We start from the raw sequence: 12,839 nt of genomic DNA on the forward strand, positions 1-12,839 counted from the left end.
AATGTATTTTCGTCACTTTTAGTAAAACCTAGTTTTGGGGCATCAAATCCTGTCTGTTCGACATGATTTTGGTCTCGGTAGATGAGTATTTCGAATACCTATCCAATGGACCTAAGTTTTAGCGATTCGGACATGATTTGAGCAAGTTATGACCCTTTTTCTGTTAGGGTTAGTCATAGTTACGAGTTTTGTCTTATTAGGCAACTTTTAAGTTGTTTTATTTAAAAAAAAGATAAATGTAAAAGTAACCTAATATAACATAAATAATAATAATATATTAGAATAAGCTAGAAAATCCAATATTGATATTTCTACCCTCTTATGTTAGTGTTAGATTATAAACAGGAATCTAATAATTAGAATCTTTCTTGAAATAAAACTCTAGGCTAAGTTTAAAAATAAACCCATTCAGGATTATTTTTAATCACCTAAAAATTGAAGGAAAGAGAAAGAGAGAGTACAATAAAAAAAAAAGAGGAAAAAAGGGAGGAAAAGAAAATAGAGAAGGAGAAGAAAGGGATTGCTTCGAGGGTATGCTTCGTCTTTGAGTAAGTGCCCGGAGAACCTAACTTTTGCGTTTATAATTTTTTTTTTGAATTCTAATAAGGTTTATCGATTTTCTCTATGTTCTTTAAAAAGAATCAAGATACTTAATTTAGAATTTATTTTTAAGATTTTTAAGCCCTAAAAATATAAGAATTGTAAATTTTCATTCGAATTCGATTTTGGATTTCGAGGAAGGTACTAATTTTCAAGTTTTCGCAATTGTATTAAAAATTTCCAATGATGTTATTATTGTTGCCGAAATTAGAAAAGAAAATTTGATTTCTAGATGAAATTCATTTTTGATAATGGCACTAAAACGTGTCGTCTTATTTGAAAATAATGAAAACTGCTAGAAAAACTTTTAATAATAGTATAAGAAATGTTTATACTTGCTGGAAACCAAAAAAATAACTGATTTTGGGACAAAATCCATTTTTGATAACCGCACTAAATTAGTTCGTCTTTTCTGAAAAACTTAGGAAATAACTGATTTGGGACATAAGATCTTTTTAATAACATTATAAACTAAGTTTATCTCTTTTGGAAACTCAAGTAGGAAATAGATGTATTGTTTATAATGGCACAAACTGTTGTCGTCTTTTCTGGAATTTTAGACGAAACAACTGATTTTAGCAATAAATAGGGTTGGGAAGATTTTGTAAATTTAGCCTTGAAGAGTTTAAAGCAGTTAGAATTTGGTAAAGAAGGTTAGTGGGCTGCAATTGCGAAAAGTTTAGTAAAAAAGTTTAGAATAGAATTATACGAAGAACAAATAATTTAAGAGAAACAAATAGGATCGGAAATAGAAGAATAAATCGATTGACACTTTTGACGTGTTATATTTACAGGTCACCTTCCGATTGACGCCTAAAGCCATTTCACATAATCTCTTTACATTCAAAAATTTCAGGCAAGTGATAGTGGACTCTCATAATAATGGTTCCTTTAATGGTTTTGATAATATAGTTTTGTTCCCTGTGTTCATACATCATATTTATGTACCTTGGAATTTCAAAGAAAAAAAGAGAGTTTTGAATTTGATTTAAAGAAAGACGTATGATCTTATGGATTACTCCTTGTCGCTGTATGGTAACGTCATTGACCTATATATATGCGTGGCATATATATAAAGACCTATGCTTCCACCCGCTTCGACCAGGTGATGATGACTTGGGATATATACATATGATGATTCGGAATTGAGATCGTATACTTTGGTATACGATGTGATTTTTTTACAGTACCTATCTATGTTTTTCCTCCAACACGAGGTTTTGATTCTTGCGTTGTTTATCTCTAATATGATCAATTGATATCCTCTTTCTTTGCTCTCATGTCTTTTTTACTATCGTACTCATTCTCTTATTTCAATTTTCATATCTCTATTCAAATTGTTGCCTATTCAAATTGTTGCCTACTCTGCACTTTTATTATGTGAGCCCACTAAGGGATCTTGTTTAGCTCGTTTTGACTCACTTACTACAGTTATTGTAGGTACAGATAATAACATGATGACATGATAATATGAACACAAACAAGGGAGCTAAAGGGATAGAAGAAAGAGTGTTTGGCCTTGTGGTCTCGTCGGACAAAATACCTTTACTTTGTGAGTCGTATTGGTTTCCTTTTTTTTTATAGTCAGCTTGTTTCCCTTTTGGGGTAGCGATTCGGATTTTGGGATTTCTGAAAAAAAATGTCTAAAAGTTAGCCCCAAATACGGGTCTTTTCATCTTCCAACAAATTAAATGCTAGCAAATCCTCTTATTAAAGCATTACATAGAGATCGAATATGTCAAACCTCAAGGGGAATGGGGTTGTTACCAGTAAGTGGGACGTCTGAGTGAGAGCCTACTCTCTAATGGTGAAAGTTTTCAAATATAGAATGGTATGTGATCACTCTTCACATTAGGAGTTCAAAGGATTTCAACTAAGTGGTGTCTCTTGAGAAATTTAGCGAGAGGCTATATTTCCATTGCATTAAACTTTACAAGAGTATTAGAGATGACTCTTATTAAAAGTCCCATTCCTGAGGCAAATGCATTGTTTACTTTGGCACGGTGAGGCTGAACTTTTAAAGTTCTTAACAGACTTATAGATCTAGTGGGGGTGAATAAATTGTTGCGAAAGAACCCTTGATAAGTCTGCCTATTCAAGTGAGGAAGTCAGGGTCGATTCCTATGGACTAGTCTGGTATAGTTCTAGAGCACTTGCGAAAGGAGGTAAGCGCATGACCTAAGTAAATAGAAAGCACGACCGCAGCGTGAACCAGTGCCCACAGTATATTGAGTATCGTAACTGTCCTACAAAACTCCAACTGAGATGATTTATGATAAATGTTCTGTTCTTATTTACGGGGGTAAGTTCAGTTCTACTTGATATATTGACTTAGAATTTTTTATTTATTTTATTTATTTTCTTTTAAAAATAGTGGGGGATTGTTGGTATATTTTTTAAAAGTAAAAAAGGTTACTTTTGAGAGTGAAGGAAAAAAGTAACTTTGACTAATGCTTAAAATAAATAATATAAAATTATACCTCACAAAAGAGTATGAAGCAATGTAAAAGAGCACTTGGGATTTTTTAGTCCCACATCGACTTGGTGAAAGTTTTGAGGATAGAATGGAGGTTATAAATATGGATTCTGCCTCTCTTCCCTTCACACAAGTCCTCACATGAGTGAGGCCCCATGGCTTTGCCTATATGGCTAGCCTATGGAATTATATATATATATATATATATATATATATATATATATATATATATATATATAAGAAAGAAAGAAAGGAATAAATAAATAAATCAATCAAGATTAATAGGGTAATCTGACCGTTGCAGAGGTCGTAACCCTTCAAAATAAAGTTTAAATTTTTAGGATTTCAAGAAGAGCTAGACAGAGTATATATAAAGCTTTAATTCATACATTGGTTTTTAAGAATCAGAGGTAGAGAGTAGACATATGTGTGACTCGCGCCTATACACAGTTTATTACAGGATTTTGGTCTCTATCATTTGAACTTGCATTCAAGTATCGGATTCAAGTATCGGATGTGAACAAGGTTACATGAGGTCTGTAAGAGACTTGATGAGGATCAGGGTGACATGATGACATTCCTCCTTCGAAAGATCATATTGAGAAAGTCACATGAGGTTTGCATTGGGCATGACGACCCTCACGATGACATGACCAAGTTCCTTCTACCAATGATCATGATAAGAAGCTATAAGTGAAGTGCTCTGTTTAGAAAGTCTTACGTTTACTACAAGTGTTTCTTTGCTCCGTCATTTGTTTTTCTTTACTCGGGAAATTTTTATTGTACAAGTTTTTCTGTGGTACATTTTGGTTGGAAGTTTTTTCTGTATATAAAGTGTTTTGTATACCAAGATCCATGCATCACGATATACAACAAGGGGGGCTTAAGTTTGGTAGACATAGTCCCAATCAGATATCAGACAACTTATGTGTTTTGTATACCAAGATCCATGCATCACGATATATAACAAGGGGGACTTAAGTTTGGTAGACGTAGTCCCAATCAGATATCAGACAACTTAGGAAATACATCCTTATAACTGTCAATCTTTTGGGCTCCTTCAGACACCTCAACAATAATGTGGTGGATTATATTGCTAATGATGATGCTTTTTTTTTTAATTTCAAAATTTCCCTCATTCCAAATTATCCAAAGTTCCAAAAATAATATGAATGTAAGAGAGAATCTTCTCACTTATGTCAGCAAAATAAGGAAGTACCACCATCTCAAAAAATCACAAATATTATATTTCATTTTTGCATGGATCACAATATTAGAAATTCTAAAGAGGATTTCCAAGATACTGAAAAGGTTTACAAAATAGTACCTCAACTGAGATGACTAAGCGTACTGGATGAAAATATGGATATAAATTTCCTTAAGATTCTAAAGATGTGCTTGGGCCATGTGCTCAAAACAGGCTGGCCCAACTTAAATTAAATTTGATATCTTCATAAATTATTTATGATACATTCTTTCCAACATATTATCCTCATTCTATTCCATATTATAATCTTAAATGAAGAATCTTCAGGCTCATTGCCTCTTTGCTTGCAAATGAGATGCATTCATTCTCCATTCTAAAGTTCTAACTTCAAATTAAAATAGTTTAACATTGCATTTTTGCAACTGGAATAATGGTTAACAACACATTATACATTATGCGTAGTTTCTCAGTACAAGGGCTGCCAATACAAAGGCCCAAGGTTGATGTACCTTAGCTCAATTCCGACGTATTGAAATCGTGCCTCTTTTCTTGCACCAATACGAGAATTTGTAAAACCCTTTGACAACTTGTTAAATAATAGAAGACAAGGTGAGTTAGAGAAATTGTCAAAACACGGTAGTGCTAATATCGATAACATATATTTATTGCCACAGAAAAATTAACATTTATAAGTGTAAGCCCAAGGGTTTCCATGGGTTCAAATATTCACCTTACCTTATTGTTTTGATGCTAGCAAACTAAATTGATTAGAATTTATGGACTGATGTGTTGCTTTGAGGTGTTGTGTTATATACAGGAATTTCATGTCATAATCGTCATTACACAACTCATCTCAACACATGGCTGGTAGATCCGCACACATGATGATCAAGAGCTTGCACTCACAGTGAAGACATCATCATTTGGAGGATGTTCAAAGTTAAGAAGCTCAAGTTCACGATCCCACAAGTTCCCTATCAAGTGTCAAGAAGAAGCTTGGAGTTGAACATGCCATGGTGACACCTCTGTAGACACCCCCATTTTGACCGTGCCCTAAACCTCCCGTGTTTGAGTAAAACCTCATCAAACCAATGAGTTAGCTTCCCAAACTTCACCCTAGGCTAGTTTAGGGTCCTAGCTAGGTCCCTGCAAAATTTCGTCGAAATCCGAGTGCGTTTGCCTAGCGTACAAGCCGAGAGATGTCCGTAGTGTAAACCAGGAAGGGGGGTGAATTTATCCGGATAGGGGGCGAATTTATCCTAAGAGGGACGTGCATGGCTGAATAAAACAAGATTTACGGGCGCCCTTCATCAATTTTCCGCGCGCCCAATCAACCTGGAGTGTCAATATCAATTTTAAAAAAATATCTATAAATACGAAACTAAAGCTCGTTTTGAAAAAAAAAGAAAATCAGAGAAAGCTGAGAGAGAGAGAAAGTTTTTCCCCAAATCCAATCCTAACCCCTTTTCCCCATTTTTCCGATCAATTTCGTCTTCTCCGGCAAGCTCCAGTGAGCCCGGCCAAATCTTCTTCCTTCTTCTTCTTCTTCTTCTTCTTCTTCTTCAGCTATATCTGTGAAAATACTAAGAAATTCTTCTTCGGATGTTGAAACCCTAAACTCATACCTTTAAACACTCAGATCTGCCATTATAAAGCTTTAAATCTGCGAATTTCTTTTATTTTGTCGTAATCAAGTTGAGAGGAGAATTTAGTTTTAAAAAAACCTAATTTCCAAAGGAGAGAAGCAGAGAAATAGAGAGAAAATTCATAAACCGTAACCTGTGCTTTGTATTTCCGATTGTCTTCTCCGGCTTACTCCGGCAATACTCCTATTTGACCGGATTCTGATCATCTTCTCCGGCTGGATTCCGGCAAGCTTCCGATCTACGCATCCAAACCTTAAATCTGAGCTTTAACCTCACTGGAGCTGTGGATTTTCCTCGATCAAGTTATTAGCATTATTTTCTCTCTTAAAAGAAGGTATTAATCATGATCTCTGATTTTAGAAGTGTTTAATAATATTTAAATATTAGTTTATATGGATTAATCTTTACATTATTCAGATCTGAGATAATCCTTTTGTAATTTTTGTTCTTTTCTGTCATCTGAAGATTATCTGATAGAATGTTGTTATTATATGTGTGATGATTATAATAGTTTGATTTCCTTATATATGACTCTGATTTCACAAACAATTTTTTTTAGTAGTAGTTTGAAATCTAAGATCTCATTTGATTTTGTAGATCATATAATGATTTCTATTCACGAATTTCGTGAAATTTGTTGTAAATGTTATCTGTATGTTTGCTTCTGATTTTTTTATATATATTATATTATTTTATTCTTTTGTTGATTCTGTGGGATTCAGATCTCAAACTTTAAGCTAATTTTTACTGATTCGGTAGAGAAAATTCCAGATCTGAAATTTAGTTTATAGAACTCTATTTTAAAGCTTTAAAGTCTTCGATCTAATCTCTTTTAATCATTTTATTTTATTCAGTTTTTTTTATAGCTTGAACTGATTTCGTTTCAACTTGATCTTTAGTTGTTTTAATTGTTAAAAGATTTTCAGTGCTGATAATAACCTAAATGCATGTCAACCTTATAAAATTTTATCATATCTGTGTTTATTTCAGCCTCGACATGATTATTTCTTCAATTGATTTATAAATCTATATATTTTTTAGAACCTTTCTATTATGAAAATGGTAGATGTTTTTCATATTTTAATCACATCGAAATCCAGACATTTTCAACTCCATTTGATTTAAGTTTGTAGACAGTAGCCATAGTATGACTTGTAACTTTAATTGATTGAGCAGTTGTTGAGAGAATGAGATTGTCTATTGTTTGGGGTTTTGCTCTTAGAAATGGTGGAATGTGTATCCAGGTAACTCCTAGCATAGAAATCTTTTAAACAGTGACATGATAGTTTGGTTTCTCATTGTGTGATTATTAATGTGTGTTGGGAGCATATTGTTGGCCTTGATTAATTTCGTATGATTGATGGTTGAGTATTATTAGTCAAGATAGTCATTCGTTTTTTTTTTAATTGTCTTCATGATAACCTGTTTCACCTTTAGTTAATTTGTCCTGAAAAGTTGAAATAAGATTGTGCTTTCTGAGAAGGATTTTGTTTGGAAAATTGTCAAAAAATGGTCATATTGTAGTTTTGTTTAGAGGGGTAATTATTTAATACAATTGATTTTTTTTAGTTACTTGAAAAGAATGGTCAGGTCATGAGTTTGCTCATAAATGTGTAAGACAAGCAATGTATGGCAGCACTAAGCAATGATAATCAAGGGAATAATGTCATAATATTGGTCACACAGTGACACGTTTATAAAAGCATGTACCTGGAATAATGAAGGTATATGAGCATGCAATTAACTATTTGGAATGATTTTGTAAATACTTGTATGTATATTAAATGGATTGAGAGATTGCAACTGTTGGGTGATGAGTAACATAAAGTTGCTAAGATAATAGCTTGGAGCTCTTCTTGTTTAGTGGTAGTTATAAAATAATGTTAAAAGTGTCATAGTTAGAGAAGTTGTGAAACTTTAATGTGTAAAAGGTTTGTAAGAGGTCCTGAAAATACATGAGTAATAGTCATACTTGAATGTCTGTTGTATCATGTCTTTTATGGAATTAGATCCCACTTGTAGATTAAACTTGAAAACAGATTTGAGTTGAGATCACTATTTAAATGATCATACTTCTAGGACAGTTGGATGGGATAGTAGCACCACTCTCACATTATTTCATTCAATTTTGTACCTTGTATTATTCTCATATTGGATAAGTTTCATATCACCTGTTGATTCCTTGCTTATAAAATTTTTAGAATTTAAAGAAGCCATGTTAAGTGGTTTTTTTTCCCAAAATAAAAAAGAATTTAGGATGTGATATTATATCAGCTAATCTTAATTTGTTATTGATAACGTTATATGCATTACTTTATTGAAAGGGCGTGGACTTATAAAGCTATTTAGTCCATTACTTGACTGTTTTCATGATAGTTCTGCCTTGTATATTGTGTGATTACTTTTGAAATTGTAGTCGCGACATCAGGTCAATGATTTTTATTAGCAAGTGTATTTTTTTTTTTACAATGAGTGACAAGCTGAGTTTCGTGTAAGTATCAAGTAGTATTGTTCTAGTATTGTTAGTTATAATAACTGAATAAAATCATTTTCGCATAAACATATGGTAACATCTTGTCATATTGTAATCCTTGGATCCGGTCTTGATTTTTACATGCTAGTTTATTTCTTTAGCTGGGCTAGTGCTTCAGTGGGAATTGAAATATGGTGTAGAATATGGGTTTTGGGGTTTAATCTCTATGTTGATAACAACTTAAGTTCAGGCATATACTATTACAGCCATCACATTTCCTTAATTTGTCTTGGTGGCTATATTTTTTCATTTGTTTAAAGGTGTGTTTGTTAAAATTTCCAAGGATTCAGGTGGTTGTGCATTATATTTAATCATCATGACAAAACATTCATGCTTGGTTCTATGCATTTTTTTTAAACATTGAAAAGGGTATTATAATTAAAAGAGTATGGCTTTGGACAACATTATTTTCCACCCTTAGGGTTTTAGAAAAATCATAACCTGCTCATATATGATTTGTCTTGGAATCAATTCTTTAGAGAAGATTTTTTTGGCATGGGGTTATGAGTTGTTTAAAATTTGTAATGACTTGTTCATAGCATGTGTGGACCCCGATCCGGAGAGGACGAGTGCGGCGAGGGACGCGAGGTCCCCACAGCAATCCTCTAAGATCTCCACAATGTGAAGGAGAGCTCTGCCAAGGAACTCTCGAAACGGATGCCACCCTCATAGCATAGCACGAGTGGCGATATAAAAAAAAGGGATATGTCTTGATCCGGAACCGGGGTTCGAAACCGAGACATACCTATAATAACTCAGAGTCGCCATCCATGGATAGGCCATGGAACCCTAAAATCAAATCCTCTGTGCAATGGATAACCAGAAATATATATGGGTTCGTGCCTGGTTACGAATGGGGAAGGTCTGAGAGCACCCCCAATTCGCCCGAGTGCAAGCACTTGGTCTCTTATGCCATTTTCATTAATTCCAAAGAAGTTTGAGTAAAAATCATGTGAAATGGGAACAATCCTCAGGAATCGTCTACCTAAGCATGCATTTCCTGAGAATGGAGAAATAAACACGTAAAATGAAATGAAAAATGTGTCACCTAAGCAAAGCTAGGTTATGAGTGACATGCCTAATGGGTGTCTAAGTTTCTGGTGGACACGCACATGCAAGCTACAACCAAAGGTATAGTATCAGTACAAGAAAGTAAGAAAACATATCAAAACATGAGACACAAATCTATGCTATGTATGACGGGACAAGACAAGTCCTAACTCTAATGCAGGACTGGACTCGGACCAGAATGGCCATCCATCCTAGCTGCGCTACGTATCCCGGCCTCGGGAAGAATCGGAGCCCACGTAGTTCGATGCCCTATTCTAAATTATGATGCCTAAGACATCTAGCCCTCTATCCTAGACTCGATCTAAAAGACCGAACCAGTTATTAAAGCTTCTTGTATGATTATTAAAATTCCAGTGAATTGTGGATTTTAGGACACCCTATATGCCCTAACTAATGCAAGTTGATTAGCCTTAGGCTAATGCAGGTGGTTCCTACAATCCTATGTGTAACTAGGCTGTGCAACCTAATGAAAACCACGGGCTGACTATATGCCTAGTCTAGCCATCGGTTCGACTAAATGTCTAACCGATCGACTCGAGGCCTCCTAACTCTAGGGACACTCACACGACAGGACATACCATATCAATACAAATCAAGACAAACTCCTAACTCTAGAACACAACCTAAACAGCTAGGACATACTCCTAACTCTAGAGGAAGATCTTTTTGAAAATGGTTTGAATATTTTTGTAACTTTGAAAGATTTAAAATTTTTATTTTTAAAGGTTTGGCTGGACTTGGGATGTGGATCCCAAGCTGCACTACGTACCTCGTGGAAGAGGATCAAGCCAACGTAGTTCGAAACGAACTCTCTACCTATCAAACACTTACGGCAAATCAACTATGCTCTAATAATACTATTATAAGAGCAAATGAGTCAAAGACTCTCTAATGACAGTAACTGGAGAATAAATGAGTCAAAGACTCTCTAATAAAAGCGACTAAAGGATAAACGAGTCAAAGACTCTCTAATAAGAGCAACTGATAACACTGAAATGAGATAACGAAGTCAAAGACTCTCTAATAATACTGCAAATAAAACAGATGAGTCAAAGACTCTCTAAAAACGGAAACACGAGTCAAAGACTCCAATGACACCAACTAAAAGATAAATGAGTCAAAGACTCTCTAAAGGAAAAGAAACACGAGTCAAAGACTCCACTAACATTAACTAAAGGATTAATGAGTAAAGACTCTCTAAAAGAGATGAAAAACACGAGTCAAAGACTCCACTAACACCAACTAAAGGATATATGAGTCAAAGACTCTCTAAAGGAAAAGAAATACGAGTCAAAGACTCCACTAACACCAACTAAAGGATAAATGAGTCAAAGACTCTCTAAAAGAGATGAAAATACGAGTCAAAGACTCCACTAACACCAACTAAAGGATATATGAGTCAAAGACTCTCTAAAGGAAAAGAAATACGAGTCAAAGACTCCACTAACACCAACTAAAGGATAAATGAGTCAAAGACTCTCTAAAAGAGATGAAAATACGAGTCAAAGACTCCACTAACACCAACTAAAGGATATATGAGTCAAAGACTCTCTAAAGGAAAAGAAACACGAGTCAAAGACTCTACTAACACCAACTAAAGGCTAAATGAGTCAAAGACTCTCTAAAGGAAAAGAAACATGAGTCAAAGACTCTACTAACACCAACTAAAGGATAAATGAGTCAAAGACTCTCTAAAAGAGATGAAAACACGAGTCAAAGACTCTACTAACACCAACTAAAGGATATATGAGTCAAAGACTCTCTAAAGGAAAAGAAACACGAGTCAAAGACTCCACTAACACCAACTAAAGGATAAATGAGTCAAAGACTCTCTAAAGGAAATGAAAACACGAGTCAAATCAGATAATATAAGATTGAAAATCTGTGATCAAGATGAAATGAGATAGCATAAGATTGCTTTCAGCGGATGGATCATGAATGACTAATCCTATGAGATCTTTGGAAATGAATGGGATTTACATCCTAACCCCAAAGGAAAAGTTTTTTAATCTTCGCACATTTTATCAGTGTTACCTGAAGGCATCAACCCTAACCCTAATCTAGCGGAGTGGAGAAAGGATCTCGACTCATGACTTTGTTTGTGTACCTAGGACCGATCGTAGCCATTGGAAGATGGACTACGGCCTAATCTAGACACAAATGGGTAGGATATCCTAAACTAGGCTCACACACGTGATGCACATGTGTTCGTATACTACATGCATGTGTGGGTTAATCTAGGGGTAAGGCCAAGAGTTCCCTTAGCGCGAATCCATGTTCGATATACTGTACCAGTGTCCGGCGTATCAGTACGTGAACAAGAGATCCGTTTACGTACCATAAAGGTACTAGGCTAAGGGTGGAATGCTTCTCTAGCACAGAGGCACCAGGTGATGAAATCCCAGTCAACCATGCTAGATAACACTCCGGGTTCCTAAAATAGGACGTGTGTGCATGTGAGATGCAGGGGTTTAGATGCAAGTGATGTAAGTGTGTGCAATAAGTTCGCGCAATCTATGATACCTTCAGGTTTTGTTAGATTAAGTTTGAGTAAATGTGATTTTATCAATGGATTTTATCAATTTTAATTTCGAATTTCGAATGTTGAAAATCACTTGGTAGTAATTAATTTCAAATTTTCAATGGATTGTATCAATTTTAAGCATATGAATGATTTTACAAGTGAAATTATTGCAAACGAATTCGAAATGAGTTGAAATTTCTACAGCAGCAAGATGGGAATGTATGTAGCTTAATAGATGAGTTTTGCAGATTTTTACATTAAATTCATATTTAATCTTGATTTAACAATTAAATGACCAGATTGCCAAATTAACACAGAAACTACAAGAAATAGACATATAAATTCTATGAAATTTCTACAGAAATAAGATATCAATAAAATGAGCATACGGTGAGAATTTCATAAATTATAAAGACTATTTACTACCGATTTCGGATTTTACAATTTTCAGACCAGATTAAGAATTAACACTACATCCCATATGAAAACAGATCCAAATCACTCGACAATTTTACAGTAACAAGAAATATGGAAGATAAGACTACTGTAAAAATTTTAAGAATTTTAAGGGTGATTTGATGTCAGTAACAAGTCTCACAAAATCTGATAATTTTCAAAGAAAGCATTAAATAATATACCAAATAAACTCCAAAAATCCTTAAAAATTCATGGTAAAATGAATCAGTACCATATTAATTTCCCACGAAATTGCATTAAATTTGGAATCTGTTTGGTATATAATTTAATTTTTCTTCGTCAAAAGATGTTTTTTTGAAGAGTTT

This window comes from Tasmannia lanceolata, unplaced genomic scaffold, assembly GCF_043159265.1.
Source record: "Tasmannia lanceolata isolate RefF3 unplaced genomic scaffold, GAP_Taslan_0.1 ptg000037l, whole genome shotgun sequence".
NCBI lineage: Eukaryota > Viridiplantae > Streptophyta > Magnoliopsida > Canellales > Winteraceae > Tasmannia > Tasmannia lanceolata.